Source organism: Corvus brachyrhynchos, unplaced genomic scaffold (genome assembly GCF_000691975.1).
Source record: "Corvus brachyrhynchos isolate BGI_N302 unplaced genomic scaffold, ASM69197v1 scaffold317, whole genome shotgun sequence".
NCBI classification, from domain to species: Eukaryota; Metazoa; Chordata; class Aves; order Passeriformes; family Corvidae; genus Corvus; species Corvus brachyrhynchos.
In genome coordinates, this window is record NW_008239295.1 from 247612 (window position 1) to 261931 (window position 14320).

The 14320-nt window shown below is 48.4% G+C and overlaps 1 long non-coding RNA gene across 1 annotated transcript; it reads right to left on the reverse strand.

Annotated features, from left to right (window-relative positions):
- Positions 1-983: 983 nt before the first annotated feature.
- Positions 984-13620, reverse strand: LOC108448263. Its single transcript, XR_001864098.1, has 2 exons — positions 7781-13620; positions 984-1709 (listed from the first exon to the last, which is right to left on the reverse strand). It is a non-coding gene; the product is annotated as an uncharacterized LOC108448263 (long non-coding RNA).
- Positions 13621-14320: the final 700 nt, after the last annotated feature.

The following is a 14320-nucleotide window of genomic DNA, read 5'->3' on the forward strand; positions in this document are numbered from 1 at the left end:
GTCCCAGGCTCTCTCTGATAGAAGGAAGGCAGCTGAAGAAGCAGAAGTCTCCAGTGCTGACGAATTCCTTCCGTCCTCTCTCTCCATCCAAACACTGGGAACTAACAGCCCACAAGCCCAGGTGAAAGAGAGTAGCCAGATGGACCCCCTCCCCCTGTGGCCAGGTCTTTCGTTTTTCTTAAGCACCCAGTAATTTGTCCCCCTGGCAACATGTGTGGGGAAAATTCTTTAAGAGAAAAAGAAAACAGAAGGGGAACTCCTAAAACCCCAGCACATGTTAAGTCTTAAGAAGGCTCATTTCGTTAGGGTGGGCAGGATCAAAATTCCAAATTCCTTGGCTGCCTGACTGTGGCACCTCCTTTGAAGTGTGAATTGTTTTGCCTTTGTATTGTCATTTGAACTGGAAGTGCCAGGCCGGTCAGGATTTTGAAGTGAGTCAGACTTGGTGCAAATAGAGAAAGCTGTGTGTGTTATCAAGTGTTGCTGGGGTTTTCTTGTTTTTTGAGGTATAAAGGCAGATTGTGGATGTATTTCTATTGGACTTGTGCAGTACTGTGGCTGCAAGTCTGGAAATGGGAGTGAGGATATTGTCACAAACTTATGTCCACTGAAGGAAAGCACTGTGAGGTTTTGTCCAGTTCCCCAAAGCGTGGCTGTTCAGCTGGCAGTGCACATACGTGCATGTCTATCCCCTATTTGCATATTTCAACATAATTAATTTTTAAACTTCTGCTCTTTCTAAATGGCTGATGTGTAACCAGGTAGATTTGGTATATTAACCTTTTCCTGTGTGCCTTGGCCAGCAAAAAGACACTTTTCCACAAACAAGTCCTGTTTTATGTGATGAGAGTACATGGACTCTCATGAACTAACTCTTCAATTTCAGTATACAAGAGAAACCTTTTCTAACAGGCCTCTTAGTTTCTGTAAGGTGCGATACATTAATGCTAATTATTAGCATTAATTCAGTTCAACAGCAGGAAGTATTTTTTTGCATTTATTATAAAGGTTGCTACAAATCACATGAGACAATCATCCATTGCTGGGTGGCAAATGTTGATTTCCCTTCCCGCAGCTGTGCTAAGCAGAACACATTAAAAACCCCACAAAACAAACCAAACCCAAATCAAACACCTGCCGGTGCCCTCCATCTTCATAGATAAGTGCTGATGAGCAGGGAAACACCTGCAAGACCTCATTTAGCTTAATGATAATCACACCTTCAGCACTGATAATGCGTCTGCCAGGTGAGCCTGCTCGGCTCAGTCATCAAACCAACTTCAGGGACACATTCCTTGATCTTCTTGTGTGTCCCACATCCCGCCGCATCCGCCTGATCCATCAGAAAAAGGGGTTGGTAAATTCTGAACATTAAGGCAACAGCTTTCACAGTGCCCAGGGCTGTGACAGCAGTCTCCCAGGGGCTGTTGCTGGAGAAAAGAACCGCTGAAAAGTGTTTGATTTCACAGCAAAGCAGCTGTAAATAGCCAGGAGTTTAAAAGTTCCATTTATATAGGGGATAGAAGCCATCATCCTCTTGGGGTGCTTCCTGTACCCTCTGTGCTCATTGTAGATTTTTACAGCACTTTAAACAAGGTGGAGAAGTTCTTCCCTTGATTGTTTTCAGGAATTTGGAGCCAAGTGCCTCTTGGGTCCACCTCACCTTCTGGCGCTGGGGCAGAGAGGGAACCCAGCTCCTCCAGCCCTCCCTGCTGAGACAGATAAAAGCCTCTCAATAGTTTTTGGGGAGGAGAACGAGTCTCTCTTTCCTCGGGGCGAAGATGATTTTATCCTTGCCTTTCTCACTTTTAGAAGGGAAGTCACGTGGCCACTTCTTCTCAACCCAGCTGCTTTGGGAAGCTGGGTGTTGATTTTTTTTTTTTCTTTTCTTTTTTTGGGAGTAGGGGGAGGCAGCCCTGCGTGTTCCCCTGTCAATCCCACCTGCCTGCATGGGGGCTTGGGCACAGCCTCTTCCTTGCAGCACACAAGGCTCCATAAGGTGCCCCAAACCTTCCTGGTGCCTTGGGAGCCTTAGAATCACAGAAACATGGAAGAGTTTGGGTCAGAAGGGACCTTCAAGATCATCCAGTTCCACCTCCTGCCATGGGCAGGGACACCTTCCACTAACCCAGGTTGCTCAGAGCCCCATCCAACCTGGCCTGGAACACTGCCAGGGATGGGGCAGCCACAGCTTCTCTGGGCAACCTGTGCCAGGGCCTCAGCACCCTCACAGGGAACAATTTTTTTGTAATATCCCATCTAAACCTGCTCTCTGTCAGTGTGAAGCCATTGCCCATTGTCCTGTCACTACACTTCCTAATGAAAAGTCCCTCTCCAGTTTCCCACTAGCCCCTTCAGCTACTGGAAGGTTCCATGAGGTGTCCACACATCAACCTTTCCTTTTCCAGGCTGAGCAGCCCCAACTTTACCGGCCTGTCTCCATAGGGAAGGTGCTGCAATGACTTCTGGACAGCTGCTTCATTCAGCCTCTGTTGGGAATGAAGGAACTGAAACTGAGGTTATTTGGAGACCCTCATGGAGGGATCCCCACCCTGAGTCTGGGCACTGTGCTCTGGTGTGGGGGTGCTCGGCTGGTTGGAGCAAAGCCCCGGGGAGCACGGGGGGTTGTCCTCACCACAGCACAGGCACTGGGAACACTGGGAAAGCTGTGGCAGCCTTGGAGCTGCAGGGCTGCGAGCCATCCCACACCCGTGTCAGCCTGCTGTGCCAGCTGGGCTGTTTACACTGGCTCTCTTTGCAACGACAAAGGCTGAAAATATTGCCCATAATTTGTGTTTGCTGTTCTCCGCAGAAGAGTCATGATTTATTTTTACAGTAACCTCACATTTTAAAAAGGCACCTTCCTGTTTGTGTCCTGTTTGTCCCTGCAGCAGCAGAGGGATACGTGCCCTCCGAGCCTGAGAGGAGGTGGGACTCAGGAGAAACACTCCGCTGGAAATCTCTGCTGATTCATTTAGCTAATGGCTCAGGAAGAAAAGCCCTTTGTGTACTGATGGCTGAATAGCAGCCAACAGATCATAAAGCAAAAGTCATTGCCTTTTTTTTTTTTTTCAAATTAGGCTCCCCACCCTGCCAGAGCTGCTTTCCTGAGTCATTCCACTGATTATAAACACTATTTTAAACTCTGCACAAAGGGAGGAAATGGAAAGGGAATCCCCAATCTCCCTGCCTCCCTATAGGTGAGACTTGCCCTGCAGTGCTGGGCTGCTCCCACGGGAGAGCTTCTGCATGGGGGAAGAGTGAGTAATTGAAGGAATATGTATCTGTCTCTCTACAATGGCTAAGAAGCAACTGGGTAAAGGTGGCAAAGTGGGGGTGAAGTGGGCAGCGCGTGGCTGCTCTTAGAGGGTACAAATCAGGAGTGCAGGAATGGGTTTAGTTCCTCTCTGACAATTCCTTGTGGAATGAAATAGCTTTTGCCCCAAGGCTGAGCTACACTGAGCCTCCCTGGGTGGGTGGACAGGACATGCAGCCCGGGCTGCATTGGGAAGAGCAGGTCAGGGAGTGATCCTGCCCCTCTGCCCAGCCCTGGGAGGCACAGCTGCAGTGCTGTGTCCAGTCCTGGGCTCCTCAGGACAGGAGGGACAGGGAGCTCCTGGAGCGGGGCCAGCCGAGGCTGGGGGGATGATTTAGGGCCTGGAGCATCCCTGACAGGGAAAGGCTGAGGGAGCTGGGGCTGTCCAGCCTGGAGAGGAGCCCCAGCTGAGAGGGGCCCTCAGCCCTGGGTGTCCCTGTGTGCAGGGAGGGCTCCGAGCAGGGCCCAGGCTCTGCTCCGTGGGGCCCAGCCATGGCACCAGAGGAACGGGCAGGGACTGATGCCCAGGAAATTCCACCTGGACAGGAGGCAGAACTTCTTCCCTGGGCAGTGGCTGAGCCCTGAACAGAGACCAGAGAGGGTGTGGAGTCTCCTCACTGGGGATATTCCAGACCTCTCTGGACACAATCCTGTGCTGTGTGCTCTGGGATGGCCCTGCTGGAGCAGGGAGGTGGGACCAGCTGCCCCTCTGTGGTCCCTTCCAGCCTGACCCATCCTGGGATTCTGTGGAGGTATGGGTGCAGGGTCCAGGGCAAACGCAGTGACATCGTTCCTCTGCTTGGCTGCTGTGAGCCAGAGGGTCTCCAGCAGCACCTCTGGCATGTGCAGAAGAAGGTGATTGCACGTGGGAAAACACAGAGCACAGAGCTGCTGCCCTCTGGGCTGGAGGAAGGTCGCCAAGTCCTACAGCGGTTTAAAAAAGCCTTTTGCTGTTTTTGGCAATGGCATTTTCAGCAGGCTTGGCTTTAGTGAAAGCTGTTTTTAGGAGTGTTTGCTCTGGCGCCTGAGCAGGTTCCAGGCTGGTGGCAGGACTCCTCCTGTGGGCAAAACCCTTGGTCAATAAAGTGCTGAGCAGAGCCCAGACCAACACCCTCCCTCTATCCTGCCCTGGTTCAGGGACTGTAAGCACCGAAAAAAAAATTAGAAGGATGAGGAAGAGGAAGAAAAGAGGGAATTCCCTGTTCTGCTCTGAAAAGTGACTGCATAAATGTGATGCTGCTGAATAAAATACTAAAATAAGAATTTTTTGTTTAACTTCTTGGATCTGCAAAACCCAACCTAGCCAGGGGAAAATGAGTGAGGAGCTCTTGAGCCCATGCAGCATTGACTAAATTAAGCTCCTGGTTCAAGAGCACCTTTTAGCCTCAAAGGTATTTGCACAAAATTAGCTACAACATAGTTGCACGAACATAAAAAGGAGCTGTTATCTGGAGAGGTGCAGAGGCACGCATGGAATTCTCTGGGACTTTTTTACTGGCAGTTGTGTCCAAAATGGAAAATATCCTGCTTGGAACAGAGCTGGCAGGCAGCAAACAAATCCCAAGTTAGAGACTTTCCATGGGGCATAGCAGGCAGTGCAGGCAGTGACAGGAAGCAGTAACAGTCACTTTTTAGAGGGTAGAATAGCACTTTAAAAAGTGTAAATGTTTCACTCCAATAAAATGCAGACAATTAGTCAATAATTCAAAAATTAGGAAAGGCTGCTATGAAGGTTATAAAGGTACAACTTTTTTTTTCAGCCTCTTTTAGGCCTGTGCATATTTGATCTGCTAAGTCAAGATTATTTTTAGCTCAAGTACCTCTGACTTACATCAATTTGGGCCTGAAGCAGGACAATATCCATGTACCTTCATCACAAGACTGCTCTGTCTCTTCCTTGAATTCCTAAATATGTTCCTTAGAGCCTCCAAGATCCTGCCAGAGGGGAAGCACAGATCTTGCAGATCTTTATTGCAGTGCACGTGCTTGTTACTCTTCATGCCAGCATCACCTGAGACTGCAGTCTTAATTTCACTATTTTGCTTGTGCTCTGCATCAGGCTTGTTTGTTTTGTTTTTTTTTTTAAATTTGTTGTTGTTATTGTTTTTTGGGGGGTTTTTTGGTTTTTTTTTTGTTTTTTTTTTGTTTTTTTTTTAATTTGTTGTTGTTATTGTTTTTTGGGGGTTTTTTTGGGGTTTTTTTTGGGTTTTTTTTTGGGTTTTTTTTTTTTTTTTTTTTTTGTTTTTTTTTTTGTTTTTTTTTGTTTTTTTTTTTTTTTTGTGGTTTTGTTTGGGTTTTGATTTTGGTTTTGTTTGGTTTTCTATTTTTTAATAACAGAAAAAGCTACAATACAGGATGTGGGGTTGTGCTGCCACATTTTGACCACCAGAAGGTTGGAGTCTTTGATTTCATCATCGAAACTAAAGAACCACTTGCTAGACCCTGTTGTGGTGCCAGCATTTCAAGCTGGGAGAGCCCTTTGTATATTTTACACTTTGTCTGACCTCCTGCATGCCCAGGCCATTACATTTTCTCCCAAATATTACCTGTTCCTGTCATTCCTCACAACTTGCTGTTTTCTCTCACCTTTATCCTCATATCTATGCTCTGCATTTGCCTTCCTTGCTCTGTTTCTAGCACTGACCCTTTCCCTATTTTCTCCCTTCTGTTACTTTCCAAGTCCTTGTCTTCAGCTTCTTTCCCCCGATCTAAATCCCACCTTGCTCCCAGCACACCTGAGGGAAGCTTTCCATGCTGCTCCTAGCAAACACAGGGAATGATGTACTGCTTTGTTTTAAAATGTTGCCAGAAAGGGGAGTGAGAGTGGAAGGAGAATGTGGTGCCCTCAGCCCCTACTCATCCTCTTTGGGCTACAGTGGCAGAGGCTCTCTCCCAGGATTTTTGGGATGGCTCTGTCACTGCCTGGTAGCTCTAGGGACTGGCACAAAGACAGAGGTCACTGGTTACTGTGGGATTTTGCATTTTTCTGTTGAAAAACAAGAGTTTTACCCCTCTGGGAAGCTGCCATGCAGTGTTTGGTGTCAAGCTGAGAGAACTGATACGAGCCAGTTAACCAGGAGGGCTGACTAGAGAGAAAACTTCCAGGCTGCCTTACCAGGGCACCCAAAAACAGATCAGTAAGTTTGGCACAGCAGATCCACCTCCTGAGATGGAGATCTGAGCACTTGGGATACCAAGAAGGATCCCAAAAACCTATATTCCTTGATGGCCTTAGCTCCAAAAGGCCCCAGAATGAGGCACCTGGGGCTGGGACAATGCCTGGGCACCAGGTGACTCCCAGCCGGGAGAGGTAAAGGCAGGTTAGTGACTGACCAGGACTGTCTTTTATGTTTTCTTCCCTTGCAACCTCACATTGTCACACTCCCCTTAAGGACAAATCCCTGCTTTAAATCTTGCTGCATCCATTCTGTTAGTGTTTCACAAGCCTGGGGGTGGCAAAGGAAAAAATGGGTGAATCCAAATGAAACCAGCAAATCCACAGGGTGTTGTCCTGGGGCAGAGGGCTATTTCCAGGTGTGCCTGAGAGACTGGCAGCTCAGAATATGTGCCAGTAGCCTGGCTGCTTGTTGGGCTGTGCCAGGTCTGGTACTTTCAAGTTGTAGCTCATCACTTTGTCCCTCCAGAAGAGTTTGTGTTCCCCCACATGATGCTGATGGCAGAGGTGTGCAGGGCACCTGGGTGAACCAGAGCCTTGTGAAAAAGGAAAAAAAGTCTGTCTCCTCCACTGATTGCACATGGAGAAGGAATTTGGGTGCTCATCTAGAGAGATGGATGAGGGGGATGCATTCCCTGGGCAGCCAAGGGGCTCCTGGGGGAATCTGCTCTATAAAATGCTCTTCCTCCTGCCATGTCCTTGAGAAAATTTGCCTCTGGAGCACCTACGCCACATCCCATCCTCCAGGCGCATCCTTAGATGTCCTTAAGCATCTAGGAAGTACCTTCCCACACAGGGAGATGTCCCAGGGAGGCAGGTGAGGTCACCTCCTCCTGGGGGCAAGCCTGAGGTAGGAGCCACCCGACTCAGCTCCCGTTCCCAGGCAAAGCCTGATGACTATCTGCACATTCCAGGGGCCTGAGGGCTGAGTGTAGGCGAAGCTCTTGAGCTTTGCCTTGTTAGTTCCAAGGACAAGCTTAGAAGCCCAGGTATTTTAGTGACTTCCCCTCCTGGTCTGTCAGGACTGAATGGATGAAGGTGTCTCCCAGAAGCTCACAATTCCATGACTTTTCCTTTCTAAAAAGCCACAGGCACCTCTCTAGCAAAAGGCAGAAACCATCCACAACTCTCAGGCACTGCTTCCAAAACAGAGGCTGAGCTTCAAGGTAAATGACTGATGCTTTTTTTTTTTTTTTTTAAGCACAGGCAAAACAACACTTTTCTGCTAAGGTCATTTTTGGCAGTAACCAAAGATACTTCAGTACATACAAAAAAAATCCTCCACTCACCTCGAGGAAGGCAGCACAGAAGGTCTTAGCCCAGACAGCTGAACTCTGGAAATGACGAGGTGCTGATAACAGAGTCCAATCACAAAAAGCATGGAGGAGCTGCTAGGACCAGCTGCAGAGCTAATTTTACACATAAATGTGACTTACCTTGTAAAACAAGCCACTTATAGAAGGAAAACCTACATTGTTTAATAGAAATCTTCCCCAGGAGTGAGACAGGAGCTTTGCCAGCAGGCTTGAGGGAGGAGGTGCCGTCAGCAGTGAGCAAGGGGCTCGCTGTTCTGGGAAGGGATGTGGTCACTGGTGTCCACAGGGCTGGAAAAACAGAGGTGGCAGCTCACGAGATGCACTGCCAGGCTCAGGAAGGGGAACTGCTGGCAGCAAAAATCAGCTTTTCCTAATTGCAGTGCCAAGCCAAGGGTGGAGCAAGGTCGGCCCTCACAAGGAGGAGCAGCTCACTCTGTGTAGGGGACCTTGGCAGTGGGATTAGCAGTCCTTGATGGTAATGACCTGCCAAGTGGTGTTTGCTGGTTGCTCAGCTTTCCTGCCCCACTTTTACCTCCAGTTTTTTTCTTTTTCCACAATAAAGTCCTGGAAGAGGACACATTATCCTTCACCAAGCCATAAAACACCAAAGGAACTGTGCATTGTTTTCCACTGATAAAGTTCTTCTGACCTTGGCTTCTAATGGGCCACCAGGCAGTGATGACAGCCTGGGCTGCCTTAACATGATCAGGCTGCAGGGCTTGTCCAGCCTGGAAAAGAGGGGGTTTGGTTGGGAGGGGGCTCATGGCAGCTGTGAGGAGATGACCAAAAAGAGCCAGGCTGCTCACCATGGTGAGACAACAGGCATAGGTTGAAACCAGAGAAGTTCAAATTGATAAGGAGAAGCTTTCTCATCAGGACACCAGCCCAGCAAGAGACCAGGAGATTGTGGAGTTTCCATCCTTGGAGGTTTTCAGTATTGGGTTAAGTGAAGCCCTGAGTAACCTGCTCTGACCTCATGGCTGACCCTACTATGAACAGGAGGTTGGACCTCCTGAGGTCCTTTCCAAACTGAGCTGTTCTGTGATCCTATCATCTTTAAACTCCACTGTCCACAGACCCTGGAGATTTTTACAGCCTCTGTTGTTAAAGTTAACGCATGCAGTGTGATTCTTTTTGCCTCTCCAGGGAAAGGCCTCACTCATTCATCTCACACACTTGCCATTAAAACATGATTTGCACCATCAGGAGGGGGTGGACTTGACTTAGTCTTCCCTCTTCCATCTATTTACACCATATTTGCCACCCTGGTTTCTTTTCCAGAGCATTTTGATGTGCACACCATGCACAAACTTTCAGCTTGGTGCTGAGGACAAAGGCTGCAGCCACAGACTGTGCACGAAGGGAAAAAGTCCCTTTCTGTGCCTCACCTAATGGGTGAATGTTTATAGGTCTTCCAGAAGAATTTTAAAAAGAAGGAAAATAGGAGTAAAACCACAATGAAAATAATTTTCTTTACTTGGTGGTCCGGTGATGTTAATGATTGAGGGTGTACAAATCAGAACGGCCCCATGCTACAAAGCAGCCACCCTGTAAAGGCAAAATCCCCTTGTATTAAAAATCAGGATAAGCAGCTGCCCCTCGAACTCACACTGCAAATAAAGCCATTCCCCACCTGTGGAGCAGCCACCCCATCCCATGGCACAGCATAGCTGTGTGGCTTCTACCTGAAAACAGCCACAGACACCACTGGCACCTCTGATTTTTCTGTCTTCACCCCCATGCAGAATAAAGTCACAGAGAGCTGCAAAGGAGTGGCTAATCCCACAAAAGAAGAGGAACTGTTTTGAACGCCCACTGCAACCTTGCCCATCTGTTTGCACTCACACTTGTGCAAGTAGCCCAAGCCATGATTCATGACTTGCTGAACGCTGGCCCCACCTCTCCTCTCCCGTGCTGCTGATGGTGGGACATCACCTGAGCTACGGCGATGCCCAAGTCCCTGCTGAGAACTCGCTCTGTCCTGCATCTCCACTGCCAGGATATTTAAAGCTGCTCCTTTTAATTACAGACCAGCAGCTGAGGTGAGCCTATGGGTCTGGAAAGGGCTGGTGAGGACTCCCCCAGCTCTCCACAAGCAGAGGCGATGCTGGCGTAAGCTGGAGGCACAGCCAGCCCGAAGCTGGAAAATCTGTCCTGTGATGCAGCTTCCCCAGCTCTCCCCCACCCTGCTCTTTCCTCACACACAGCCACGGAGCAGCAGCTGGAGATGCCAGTCCCTTTCTCCCAGCAGGACCTGCCCTGTTGGTGTTGGAAAGGGAGCAGTGGTCCTGGTGGGGCAGAGCAGAAGCGCAGCCGCCCAGTGCAGGGCAAGGCGAGGACTAAAGGCCAGCGTTAGAACAAGGCATAAAAGGTCAGTTCTCAGCCCCAGCCTGAATTTCTATTGATCCTGAAATCGGCAGCGAGAGAAGAGAAGCATTCAGCATGCCATGAATGGCTGCCTTGTAGATTCATTTCGTGGGAGCCACGCATGTGGAAGCCTGTGTCCAGCAGTGGAAAAATCTCACTAAACTATTTTTGTCACTGCCAGCAGAGTCTGACAAATATCTAGATGTTCTAGGTTCAGTTAAAAGTGACTTTTGGTAGGGTTCAAGGTCCTCACTGCTGACAGTTCAAATTAGGTCGTTTCCTGAGAGCTGCCAAGAGGCAGAAACTGAAGAGGTGGCTATTTTATAATCATAATTATACAGTGGCCATAGGCATAAACCACCCCCTAAACATAGAAACCCAACAAAACCCAGCTTGGGCTGTGCTTATGCTCCACAGCTGGAACAGCATCTCTCACTCAGGGACAGCAGGCACTGGGCCCCCTGTGGTATCCCTCATGGGACTCTCAGGCTCTTCCAGGTCCTTCTCAGGGAGTTCAGGATGAAAAAGATGCTGGAGCAGTCAGAGGGAGCCTTGGCAGTGCATTTATCACTGGCTGGGCAGCTCCCTGCAGAGGCTTGCAAGTGCCTGCAAGGGAACAGGGCAGGGCTCAGCCTGAACTTCATGGCACATCCCCATGTGAAATGGAAACAGCATCTGACTCACATTTAGCACTGGGATTTTAGGTCCCACTGCTTCCCCTCACCCCAGGACAATTGCTCTGAGCCCAGTTTCTGCAAGGCTTGCTTGGGCTTGGAGATTCATCTGAAGAAAAACAGTGGAGAGGTACAGGCAGTTCCTAAAAACTGTCTGCAAGCACTTGCTATTCTTTTCTCTTGGTGGGTGGAGAGGGAGGAGTATAGTCCTGACTTAGAGGACCTGTCAAAAGAAATCCAGGCTTTTGTGTCCACTGGAGCAGCTCCTCTAGGAGTTCTTGTGGAAGTCACCCTGCACGTAATGACATCCTTCCCTTCTGCAAACCCTCTATGAGTAAGACTATTAATTGCTGAAACATAGAGATTTAAGTTTTTGAAGTGTATGACAGGATAGGATTTATTCCAACCCTCCCAATGTGTCAGGCTCACCCCTCTCTCTCCACTGTAGCCAGCTGCTTCCCACACCCTTTCCCCACTTCATGGGCCCACTGTCATTTTTTCCCTGTACTCAATTATGGTGCTCATGTGCCAGGGCTGCTGTAAAATGACAACGTGCTGTACCACAGATGTCTTTCCCAGCTCCACTGCAAAGGAGGAAGACATTTCCCAGCAATAAACCCTGTCAGTCCCCTTGGAAAACCAGGCTCTCCCTGCCTTGGTACACCTTCCCACAGAGCAGACCATGCAGCTAGCTTGAGAGTCCCTCCATTCCTGAGGCAGGCTAGCTCCAGTTTTCCAAAGTAAGTCTACAAATCTTTCTTCTGGCAAAATTACCTGTAGATAACCAGATACAGCTTTCCTCAGGACTTCACTGCTAGGTCCTTCCCCTTAGTCAAACACTTACTCTCTTAAGCTTTTAAGAGGCTGCTTCCTGGTGCAAATTCTCATGTTCTGCATATGGTCTGTTACAGCACATAAAATAGCCACATCTTTTAGTGATTTGGCTTTATCTGCCCTTATTTTCCTCACAGCAGCCAAGAAGCACAGCTGAGAGCAGCCTAGGAGCAATTCCCATGCTTGGAAGTGTTCAAGGCCAGGTTGGATGGGGCTTGGAGCAAGCTGGGATAGTGGAAGGTGTCCCTGCCCATGGCAGGGGGGTTGAAAGGAGATAATGTTTAAGGTCCCTTCCACTCCAAACCATTCTGTGATTTAACAGTTTTACAGGCAGTGCTTTATGTTAGTGCTTAACAGGACTTATGTTACCAGTTATCATCTCCTCTACCATCCAAATCCAAGAAAATACCTAGATAGACCAGGATTGCTCAGATGTCACAGCTCTTTGCTACCCATAAGCAACTCCCATAAAGAATAGAATATATAGTGTCACATCTGGCTATAAACCACAGCTATTTTAAGTGAATTTACAACAAAGAATTGGCAGCACCTGTGTGTGAAGAAGAAATCTGCTTATGTTTGGAAACAAAGCTGCTTAAGCCCTTTTCCTTTCTGGAGTGGTTTCTCACATTCCGGGCAGGCTTTAAGGTCTTAACATAGCTGCACCTTTGTTTACTGATGAGGAAGGCTGTCTTTTCTATGCCAAAGTGTTTGACTTTTGTATGTTTTCATTCATCCTATCTTCTCCTCCCAATAGACATCCCACTTCTAGGATAATTTTTCCCCAACATCAGTACTTGCTCCTCTGCTGACCCTGTGAATTTGAGCAGACTATTCTTCAGAGGGATCCTTCTGTCCCTCCCACCACAAGTATTTCACCAGTGTCAGTCATTCCTGCCACAGCTCTTGACATTGTCCTAAGCACTGTTTCCCCTCCAGTATTGTAATCCCCCATTCCTGTTTTCCAGAATGATCTATTTGTTATCCCTTTTGCCTCTCTGTATTACCTCTCAAGTCACATTCAATTCCTGACCTAACTCAAAGACAGGAACTTACTCCCTGCTTGAAGTCAGTGCCACACACTCAAGATTTTTAGGGCTGCCATTCTTTAGAAGCCAGTTCTTCACAAAATTTAATCACAACTGCTACCAGTAAAGTGGAAGTTAACATGTAATCATCAACATTCATTACTGAAGTAGTATTCATTCCAGACTAGCTGGTCTGAGGCTGAGTGCAACCAGGTTTTACATCTGTAGTCCAAGTTCTCACTAAAAGGAAATTAATACTTGAGTAATAAAGATCAGCTCTTCCCTCTCTGGTGAAGTAAGACTTACCCATCTGTTGATTCCTCAGAAAACACCAACCCACATGCAGAGGATGTTCAAAAGAAGGGTAAAAGATTGGGCTATAGGGCTTAAGAAAACCACATGTGGATGAGGGCAGGCATCAAAGAGGCAGAGTGTAGCATAAACACTGTGGGTAAGGCTGCAGCACTGCAAGCTAAAGAACTCCCAGGAAACTCGTCTCCAGCTTCTGTGGAACACAGAACAGGGGCAGGTATTCATTTCTGGATCTTCAGCTGACCTGGATGCCAGGTCAAGAGCTGCCTCCGCAGCCACTGCCCAAACCTCACGATCTGAGGTGCTGAGACTACAGCAGCATTCTCCTCCCCCCAGTTACAACCTGCTGGGTTTTCCTGGACTCTGCCAAAAGGTGCTGGAATACAGCCACAGCAGAGGCTGGCAACCTGAACACATGCACCAGCATCAAAGTGTGGCCAGCAGCACCAGGGCAGTGACTGTCCCTCTGTACTTGGCACCTCAATGCCCATGTCCAATTTGCCTCAGTTCAATAAAGATATTGGGGTGCTGGAGCATGTCCTGGGAAGAGCAAGAGTTGGGGAAGGGTCTGGAGCACAAGTCTGATGAAGGGCAGCAGAGGGAGCTGGGGGGGCTCAGCCTGGAGCAAAGGAGGCTCAGGGGGGACCTTCTGGCTCTGCACAACTCCCTGACAGGAGGGGGCAGCCAGGGGGGATCAGGCTCTGCTCCCAGGGAACAGGAAGAGAGGAAATGGCCTCAAGCTGCACTAGGGGAGGTGCAGGTTGGACATCAGGAAGAATTTCTTCACTGAAAGGGTGATTAGTCAGTGGAAGGGGCTGTCCAGGGAGGAGGTGGTATTCCCATCCCTGAAGGTATCCAAGGAAAAACTGGATGTGGCACTCAGTGCTCTGGTGTGGTTGACAAGGGGGTGATTGGTCAAAGGTTGGTCTCTATGATCTTGGAGGTCTTTTCCAGCCTAAATGATTCTGTGAACAAGAAGCAGAAGAAGGTCAGCAGTGAACTTCCCTGATGGTTGTGACAGCTATTCACCCCAGCTCTTCCAGGTGCCAGGCTCATTCTCATGCCCAGAATTACACAGCTGACAAAATGCTACTTCTCAGTTCTGCAAGAGCTCAGTGGGGACATGGCTGCCCTCAAACTCCCATGAGACTCCCATTTTTCCCGCCAGGCTGTCACATATAGCCACAGAAGAAAATTAGATCAACTCCTTTCTGGAATCATTTCAGTCTCTGCAAGACACACAAAAGCATGATTACCATTTGACTTTTTTTAAATAATTTTTTTTTAAGAAAGCCCAT